We start from the raw sequence: 10,266 nt of genomic DNA on the forward strand, positions 1-10,266 counted from the left end.
GGGAAACTGGGATAGGAGTTCTGAAAAAGAAAAGAATTAAAGAAAGAAAACTGATTTTGTGAAAAATAATTAAAAAGGTTTGTGAGAGGGCAGGTGGGGGCCCACGGAGACTGCTTATGCACAGGGCCCAGAAGTTGGTGCTACACCCCTGATTACATGTGATAGGTATGTTCCAGATTTCATTTTAAAAGTTGTAGAAAATATAATAAACTATCTAAAAATAATGTAAAAATAAATTCAGTTCTTCAGCAAATAAATTAAATTGATTGATTATATGGGCCTATCAACACTGTAACTGATCATCTGTCTGTTGTGTTTTTAATTTAGCGAGACATACTTTTATTTTGAAGCCAGTATTGTGTGGCTTCCGGTATCAACGTAGCTGTCTCTGGCTGACTTGACGCAGCAGCCTGGGTGAAGCTTTGCGTGCTCACGTCGCTGCGCGGGGGTGTTGTGGAGGCGCACCGCACATCTGGACTGCGGAACAACCGCAAATTTCACTTTTTGAGAAAAACAAGAATTTGTACTTGTCTCTGTTATGTAACAAGTGACGTCACACACCAGGATACACTATTATTAATATAGTTATTACAGGCAATTATTATCATTATTGATTATTATTATTATATATATCATCATCATCATTATTATTGCTATCATAATTATGATTATTGGTATTAGTAGTAGAATTTCAGTACAAGGTATTTTGGCACTGAGGTGATGCTCTCACACAGTGTGACAAGTCTGTTAGAACATGATGGTTAGTGGCACCAGATGGTGGATTCTGACAACCTTTTTTACACCTAAATGGGGGGTTGTGAGGAAACTGGGGATGTGCTCAAGTATGAACCTCACTCGGGTTACTTGCCTTTTTTATTTCATGGAAAATAATTTGCCCTTCTTGCCTGGTTTGGCCTAAATGTTTGTGACATTTGGGCAGAAAGTGTCAGTGTCTGCCTCCTCTGGAGTTGTATGTGCACCCCTGCTGACTGAAGATAAAAACCTGTCACAACAGTGTCTCCCCCTGCTCTCAAGATGAATAGAATCAAAAGGTGAATGTACTGTTAGAGACTTACTCATGTGGAGACGAACAAGCTCTAAGATGAGAGAGAAAGAGAGGTATTTCTGTCAAGCCTTTCCCCCATTGAATTAAATCATGCATCAGTCAGGACAAAAAGACCTTTGCATGCCCGTTCTTGTTTCCTCACTGCAGTGTGAGTTTCATTTTCAGCGGCAGCAGACTGTAACCCATTAAAACAGCTGCATGCACAACATCAAGAGGCCCGTGAGCCTGATGTGTTGTCATATAACACATCAGGATCACATGCAAATTCAAATTAAGACACATAAAACATCTCAAGCGCCACACCTACAATGATTGTTTCTTTTTTTTGTTGTTTTTACATGCACTCAAGGCACAGTGGAGCTGTTTCACCTGCCATTCAGGAGAGTGTAATTTGGTTGTAAAGTAACCATGGTAACATAGAAAAAGAAGTGACTCCAGGGCAGGTGGAGGGAAGGAGTCTGTGCACAGGATTATTCTTTCACTGCTGAATAAGCCTTCAGGGAGGGAAGCCTTGAAGTCGAGCCCATTTGAAATGGCCTGTTGAAATGAGGGAAACCACATGTCATGCAGGATTCCTGTATCGTGCTGTCCTTCGCCAGATAGTGTTAATGTTTATCTCATATGCAAACACGCTGCACTAACATTAGCAGCAACATCTCAGAGGCCTCAGTTAGTAAGCATCAGAGAGAGAAACTTTCACTTCACCTTTTCAGTTTAAACTGAAAGTCTGAAAAGTCCCCTGTTGGTTCTGTCTTTTTCTTTTCGTACCACTTAATCACAATTTTCAGCCACGTTGGGTTACAAAATATTATTTGCGGTGAGCACCAATGTGTGAGTGTAGAAAGTTCACCAGTGAAGCCTTTATCATGTGGATTATTCTTCACTACCATTTCTACTGTAATAGAAGTAGACCTGTTTGTCTTTGTTCGCAAAGCCCAGATTCAGCTTTTCTCCTAAACATAACATTTTCATGTCATCAACAACAGCTGACTTTATTCTCTATCCCAAATCATAATGTTAACCCAAAATACAAATCATTTTCTGATCAAATACACATAGGAACCTGCCCTTTTTTGCTAAAACGCACATTTTAAAACCCAAAGGATCCAATCAAGTCAACATTATTTAGACAGCATACTCAATTAGGAGAAGATAAAACACAAAATATAACATTTAATTTAAATAGCTGCAATGTGGAAACCCTGGGCAACAGAGGAGGCATCTATCTATCAGCATGGTGTGAAGGATCGATGAGGAGTTAAGGCGACAGATGGACCCACCATAGGATGCCTGCATATCTCTCAGGCTACTTTCATACTATATGGTGTGAGATGCTGCTTCAGCAAACTGTCTCTCATGTCACCTCACACCTTCACATGTGTGACTTCTGTGAACCAGCAGTGAGAAAACAAGCAGACAGTGATGGTGCAAATCATTAACCTACCCCTTAGTATCCCCGTTCCTTTAAATACTGCAGAACATTAATGGTGGGAATTGTTGTCCACAGGTAATGTAACAACACGGCTTGTTTCTGTCTGCATGTGGGAGGTAAAAGTAACAGCAGGGGGAGGTAAAGTTCCTGTTGAACTAGAGAACCAACAAGCCTCTGTTTATCTCTGAGTGTGTTGGTAGCACAGTTTCACTTCAACAGTGTCATGACAGTATCTCATATCATTTATTAATGTAGCTTGATAGGCATGCAGATGACAGATAACACCATTTTAACTTTGGCTGAACTTTAACTTGCTTTTATCTGCATGTGTTCATTATTTACTGAGATTATAAACATAAACTCCTCCTAGAATACGTACAGCTTGATATAGTAAACAATAAAGTTAGTACATTATTATTGATTACAACTATAAAAATGCATCAAAACCGTGCACTAACAATTAAAACTAAAAGAAAATTAACAATCCTAGTCCCTCTAAACATCCATATGGCAAAAAGGGAAATTAAAGGAAGCTTAATTTACTAATTTATCTATCACGACTATCTTTAAGAACCAGTAGTGCTTCTTAAAACCTTTTTTTGTGTTTGTTTCAAATTATATTTCATAGCAAAATTGAGATATTGAGATGTGAGATAAGTTTGCATTTCATTTATATCAACCAGTGGAGTGCTAATCTTGCTGCTGTACTCTGCACCAACTGGAGCTTTGCCAGCTCTCCTGACAGATTATTGAGTAGTAATCAAGATGAGACATTGCAACTTGGACTAAGACATGAGGAGCACCTTCTCAAAACAGATATCCCTCTACCCCATTTTGATAATGTCACTTCTGCAGGACAGTTGCTCATCAAGCTTGAGCCCCAATATTTTAGCCCCACTGACTCTCTATGGAGCTGCCCTAGGAGACATAACTGATTGATGACATTAGTTCTTCCTCCAGTATATGATGTAACTCAGCCATGTAGCTGCCGATAAAATGATGTAGTCAGCAAACATGGTTAAATTGGCTTTGTTAAAATAAGTGGCATATCATTGAAGCAAATTAGAAAAGTAATGGTCCGAAGTAACTTCCCTGGGGGACTCCCATATGAGAATGTAGCTAAGATATTTACATATATTGAACTGAATAATAATACATGTACATGGAAGTAAAAGCATATATGTACAAACCGTATATGAAACCTGTTAGAAACGGGAACAATTTTATATATTGACACATATGTCTGGCCCATACAAATCTGTATGTATAATACATTTACTACCACTTTAGTCACATATAAAATTATTCATACATAAAACACACGTGTTTGTATAAATGTGTAATATACACAGAAATATAAATGTCCTTTTTGAATAGTATAGTGTGTATGCATATGAGTTAAATATTTGTTAATTGAATTATTTATTTATTTTTAATTGATGTGGGATACATGTTGATATTATATATGTAAATACAAAAGAAAAACATATATATTAAGAATTAATAAAAAAAAGCATTCAGAATTTTTGTGTTTTTTTTAACTTGCATACATAAATTAAATATATATTGTTAACCTATATAGTCACACCATTACCACATAAAACTTCATCACATATGTATTTTTAATATATGTGAATAAACAAATTTTACTATGGCTATTTCATATATGTCACAGACTTATATCTTTATATATCACATGATAATAATATATTGCCTTATAGTTAACATATATGACAGCATTATTCTTGATATAAGGGCATATGTCGTACTATATTTTCCTCAATTCAGAAAAACTACCATTAATCGTGTGTGTGTGTGTGTGTGTGTGTGTGTGTGTGTGTGTGTGTTATAAACTCAGCACCTACTTAGCAAGAAACGGTAATGCAGAGAGGATGAATTAAACTCAACCTAACTCTCTTTTGGGGTAAGAACAAAAAGTAAGAAACACCAACTCAGCCAAAACTTTCTACGGTTCACAAGTAATTATTTGATCATAAAACAATATCCAATCAAGTTAAAGCTCCAACTATTTCAGTGTGCAGGTTGGAAATATCTGTATTGAGTCATGAGATAAATATAACAGTAATTCATCTCCTGTCAGCAGCTGTCTATTTTCAGCAAGAGCTTTTACAGGAAACCTTCTGGTTTCAGCGCTTTCATTGCCCACTTCCATGATTTCAATAAAAGGGAACTTCACCGTTGCATGAGTGAGGTGTTAAAGACAAACTACATGACTTCACTTACAACACAGACCTTGACCCACAGCGTTGGAGCCTTGCATGGTACGTTCACTGTTTTTATTGACCTACACTTTAACAGAAAACTGTTTGACTTGGCTTAAAGGGCATTATTTTTTACAGCATTTTCTGGAGTGTATTGTGAGGTTTAATACCTTGTTATTGAAAAATAATCTTTGGGTATAATAAGACTTAATTATAAGTGGATAACTGTTACCATGACGTAAACAGTGTATTTTTTTATACCTTTGTGAGCAATAATAAGCAACTAAAACTTCTAAATACATAATCAGGAAATGTTGTTTAAACAATGCCATGCGATCACTCACTTTGATTCTGTAACTTTTACACTTGCAGATCATGAATGTCAATGCCACTTGTGTCCATGGAAATGAAACCGCATGCCCAGCCTCCAGCTCTACTGTAGGCCTGGCTGTTGGGCTGACACTCTTCTTTCTAATCCTCGCGATCGTAGTTGGTGTAATCGTGTACAAATACCACAGTAAAATGAGGAATATGTTGGAGTCGTTACAAACAAGAAGCCAGAAAAAGGAGGACTATACAGAGACGCCACAAGATGATTCCCATCACTACACCAGTATGATCAGAGAACAGCCAGCAGGACAGACCCCTATATATGAAAACCTGAATCGAACTGGACCCAACAGGCCTGCAGCAAATACGAGCAGGTAAGCTGAATTCTTTTCACCTTTTGAGTCATTAGAAAAGGTTCTCTTATCAGAAAGGCCCAGTTTACACCATCTTAGAGGAAATGTTAAGGCCAAAATGGCTTTTATGAAACCACAGCGACACAAAAAGAGATGCGAACGGAAACAGATGAAGAAACACTGTGTGCGTGGTTTGAATTTCCCCATTTTGCACAATCCTGTTGTAATGTATGCACACAATTTGGCTGGCATCTGGAGGTGATCTCTTCTTCTGTTCTTTCCTACAATTTAAAGTCTATTAATCAAACATGCCAGCCAATGACTCAGTCTGGGAGTTTCTCACTGAGCAAGAATAGAAACTGGGAAAAGGAAATCCACACAATTTACATAACGCTTGCCTTGTGTCACAGTGGGTTTTACATCAGAAAAAGGGCATTATAATGGGAACATTATCCGCTTCACTTATTGTTTCTCTGCAGGTTTCCCAGTGAACCTGAAGAGGATGTGTACTTGGAGTGTGATTCACCAGATGATGCAATATACAGCAACGATCCGGCGTGCAACCTCTCCATCCTCCCAGATGCCCAAGAAGAAGACGTGTATATTGTTCCAGATACATTATAGGACCCATCTCCATTTATTGCTCTTGGTAAAAATATGCTGCTGCTCTTTGTTACCGCCGACCTGTAAACAAAAACAAATGCTGTAGTGTCTGAATGTATTTAATAGATATATCTTATTGTTGTACGTCATTTGTCAAGACAATCGCCAGAATAAATGTTAGGATTTTATGCTTCTGCAAACCAAAGATGTGCAACATTTGTACGTTTCATATGTAGACGATATGTTGAAACTGTGGTTAAAACATGGTTATTTTTATGCACAAACAACACTTCACTTAATAAGGGTTATGAAAATGTATTTGGGCTTAGAATACTCAGTTTGTTCATCACAAACATGGCTGGAAATGTCCAAAACTCTCATGAAAAAAATACCTGCTTTTGTCGCTGAAAACTCAGCTGGAAATGTCCCAAACACTTCAAAAAAGCAATTTTGGTCGCTACAAACGTGGCTAGAAATGTCCTGAATTTTTATTTAAAAAATATCTGATTTGGTCACGACAAATGCAGCTAGAAAAATCCAAAACTCTTGTTAAAAATGATCCGGTTTGGCTGCTACAAACACGGCTGGAAATGTCATGAATTCTCGCTAAGAACAATTAATTTTGTTGGCATCTAACAGTGGTCTGCTGCTGTGTGCTGCTCCTTATCAAAGTCACACGCCATCCACCATCCCTACTTCCTGCTGATGAGAAACTATGCTCATATGAATATAATCTGAACTATTTCATATTAGAAATGTTGATATGATACATATGATACGTACAAGTGTAAGACATTGACGGTTTGCAAAAGTATACAACATTTTATTCTATCAGCTGAGCTGCATCTGTAAAGTGTGCAGTGGAATTATACGTATACGTTTTTTGTATTTGTTCTGTTGACCATGAAATTTGATTGCTACTGTTTCTAGCACAGTTCAAAGATGATATTAGAAGCACTCCTCCGCACATAACCACATTTTGACAACAGTCCAATGTAATAATTTTTCTGATAAGATTTGATCGTTTTATCGTTTTATGGCTCTCTCTTGTTAGATTAAATTACTTTTTATTATGACCTTTAGAGAGGAGAAGTGTGTGTGAGTGTGTGTGTGTGTGTGTGTGTGTGTGTGTGTGTGTGTGTGTGATTTCTTCACACTTGTGTGGTAAAGTCATGTGGGTTTTCTGCTGTCCTCTTTTGCATCAGCAGGTTTGCATTTTGCTCTAAAAACATAATACAATATTATTTAATTTTTGTTTGTTCTACATGTAGTTAACAAACAGGTAAATATACAAATAAATAAGTGAATGCCAATTACTTTTTAATACACTGAAAAACATACAAGGGGTAAATGAATATGAAATGCTCAAAAATCACTGATATGAGTTTTAATGATTTGACTGAGTAAAAAAATTCTAAAGTCATTTTGCTCTGTGTGGTCACTTTAAAAATTGTTGAAATTGTCCTTAAAATGTCAAAAAAAGAAATATAAGGACAAGGGGCGGCAGTAGCTCAGTCCATAGGGACTTGGGTTAGGAACCGGAGGGTCGCCTGTTCAAGTCCCCGTCCGGACCAAAAATATGGAGCATGGACTGGTAGCTGGTAGAGGTGCCAGTTCACCTCCTGGGCACTGCCGAGGTGCCCCTGAGCAAGGCACCGAACCCCCCAACCGTGCATGTGTGTGTTTGGACCTGTGTGTAATTGACAACAGAGTGAAAAATTGAATTTCTCCTCTGGGATTAATAAAGTATATAAAAAATAATTTCCTTTTTTGCTATCCATAAAATACTGTAAATGCAGACAAAGCATACACTGCAAAAATTCACGTTATTTTATGTAATATGTTCAAACAAACATTGCAATACATGGTAGTGGCTCAGAAACAGCTTTAAGAATTGCACCACTGGCACTTGTAAAACATGCAAAGGTCAGCGTCCTGTTATGGTAATGGCTTCTGTGGATCATCAGTTATTCAGAAGAGACACACAGAGAGGATGTGAAAACCTTTGACGCAGATGTACTGTCTTATTCCTTAAAAGGTCTCGTGGTAAAGAGAGAAGAAGAGATAGCTTTGTGTCAGTGTTATAGAATGACAGCAGTGGAAGAAGGACTCAGATTGTACTTAGTTTTAGTAAAAGAATTGATACCTCACTCTGTCACTAGTTAGTTAGTTAGTTACTAGTTGGGCTTTCACATGTAGACCTATTTCAGCCTTAGAAATAGGGTAAGGAGCTCCTTCACGTTGAAAGGGGTCAGTTGAGGTGGTTCAGGCATCAGATCAGGACGCATCATGGGTGTCTCCCATTAGAGGTGTTCCGGGCACGCCCCACTAGTAGGAGGCCCCAGGGCAGACCCAGAACACACTGGAGGGATTACATATGTCATCTGGCCTGGGAACGCCTTGGGGTCCCCCAGCAGGAGCTGGAAAGTGTGCAATCAGTGCTGGGGAGAAGGATGTCTGGGGTGCTTTGCTTGGCCTGCTGCCACTGTGGCCCAGCCCTGGACAAGTGGATGAAAATGGATGGATGAATGATAATTATAATAATAAGAAGAATCTCAATCTGTAAAGAAACTAGTAACTAAAGTTATCAAATAAATATAGTGGATTAAAAGTACAGTATTTCCCAAGTACAGTGACCAACTTGAGTGACAGTACTCAGTTACTTTCCACCCCTGCAGAATGAGAGGTGTGAATGTTGCTTTGCCAAAGACGGGGAGGGAGGTTTACTGACCATGACGTTCTCTTTGCTTTTCATTGTCATTTTTGTTCCATGTCATCCTGGAATTAATTTCAGTAATTGTTTTCCAGGAAGGCTACGTGAGGATTAAAACCAGGAGAAAGCCAAATACCAGAGGGTAATGAGTTCATGCCGTGTATCTTAGATTGCACACAGAAGGTCCTTGATAAATACTGTCCCTAATTCTATTATACTTGTATACTTTGGGTGGTACTGAAAGTCAGGACCTTTCAGAATTTAAGATTGAGGACCTTTGCATCCACCCACAGTTGTGTAATAAGTGAGGATGTCATCCCAGAAACAAAGAGTAACAGAATAAAAGCAAAGAAGTGAGTGAGCAGTTTCTGGGCACAGGTCTGAATTTGCCATCAGAAAAGTGTAATTACAGTTAGCATGTGTGTCTGCAGCTCTGATTAATCACCTATTTATTCATCTGCCTATTTATTCAGTCGTCCAGGGTCACTCAGTGTGCCCCACCCTTTAATACATCGACTTTATTAATTGTAAAACAACACAGGTGACCTTTACTCGTGCAAAGATTAAAATTATTAATAGCTCATTAGGGGTGGTGGTGTCACCACTTGTAATAATTAAACTGTAAACGTTTCAGAGGAGCTTGCTACTAATTTCAGTTCACTTCAGTTCACCCACAATATCTCACTTTATCAACGTGCTTTGTTTATTACTTTAAACTCCAAAACCTTGAGCTGCACTTTGGCACGATTTGAGTTTGAGCGCTTTCTTGAATCTGACAAAGTTTTTTTTTGTCTTGGCAACAGAGGCGAGCTTGAGCGGGGGCTCCTCGGGCTCCAAATGTTTTCTCAAAAGCCCCGCATCTTTTAGCGACCATGTCCACCAAAGCGTTTTATATCCCAGCTGAAAACAGCAGGAACTCCTCAGAAAACGCCCAGTTGGAAGCACTCGAGAGCCCTTTGGAGGTGCAACATTTTTTTTTTTACCTAAGAGCTTTGGTTGCGTCTGGTTGCTATGATACAGAATGTCCACCAAAACTAAACACGTCGGCACAAGGTAGACTACCGGCTCTGGATGAAGGAAAGGCTGAAACACATAGGGAGTGAGGATGGACCAGTTCATGAGAGGAAACATATATCAATCTAAATACAGTGTATTAACATACTTCTCCTCTATTGTTGTTATAGTTCAGCACTTCTACATGTGAAGTGTGATGGTTGACCTTCATGAGATTTGTCCTGCACCTCCTCCACTGTGATTGAACTGCTGGGTAAAAAGTGACAAGTACAGCATTTTACTAAAAGTTGAACAATTTTCAACTCTCGGCGCGCCAAAAAAATAAGACAAAAGTGCAGCACTCAAAGCAGAATTGACACTCGACACTTAACATTAGCATAAAGGCCCTCTGTGCGGAGTTTGCATGCTCTCCCCATGTCAGTGTGGGTTTTCTCTGGATACTCTGACTTCCTGATGACTCTAAATTGTCCATAGGTGTGAATGTGAGTGTGAATGGCTGTCTGTCTCTATGTGTCAGCCCTGTGATAGTCTGC

The 10,266-nt window shown here is 38.6% G+C and overlaps 1 long non-coding RNA gene across 1 annotated transcript; it reads left to right on the forward strand.

Annotated features, from left to right (window-relative positions):
- Positions 1-4,636: 4,636 nt before the first annotated feature.
- On the forward strand, positions 4,637-7,775 carry LOC144465099 (uncharacterized). Its single transcript, XR_013492454.1, has 3 exons — positions 4,637-4,780; positions 5,093-5,424; positions 5,883-7,775. It is a non-coding gene; the product is annotated as an uncharacterized LOC144465099 (long non-coding RNA).
- The last annotated feature ends 2,491 nt before the right edge of the window (positions 7,776-10,266 follow it).

The sequence above is a fragment of the Epinephelus lanceolatus genome, chromosome 12, assembly GCF_041903045.1.
Source record: "Epinephelus lanceolatus isolate andai-2023 chromosome 12, ASM4190304v1, whole genome shotgun sequence".
NCBI lineage: Eukaryota > Metazoa > Chordata > Actinopteri > Perciformes > Serranidae > Epinephelus > Epinephelus lanceolatus.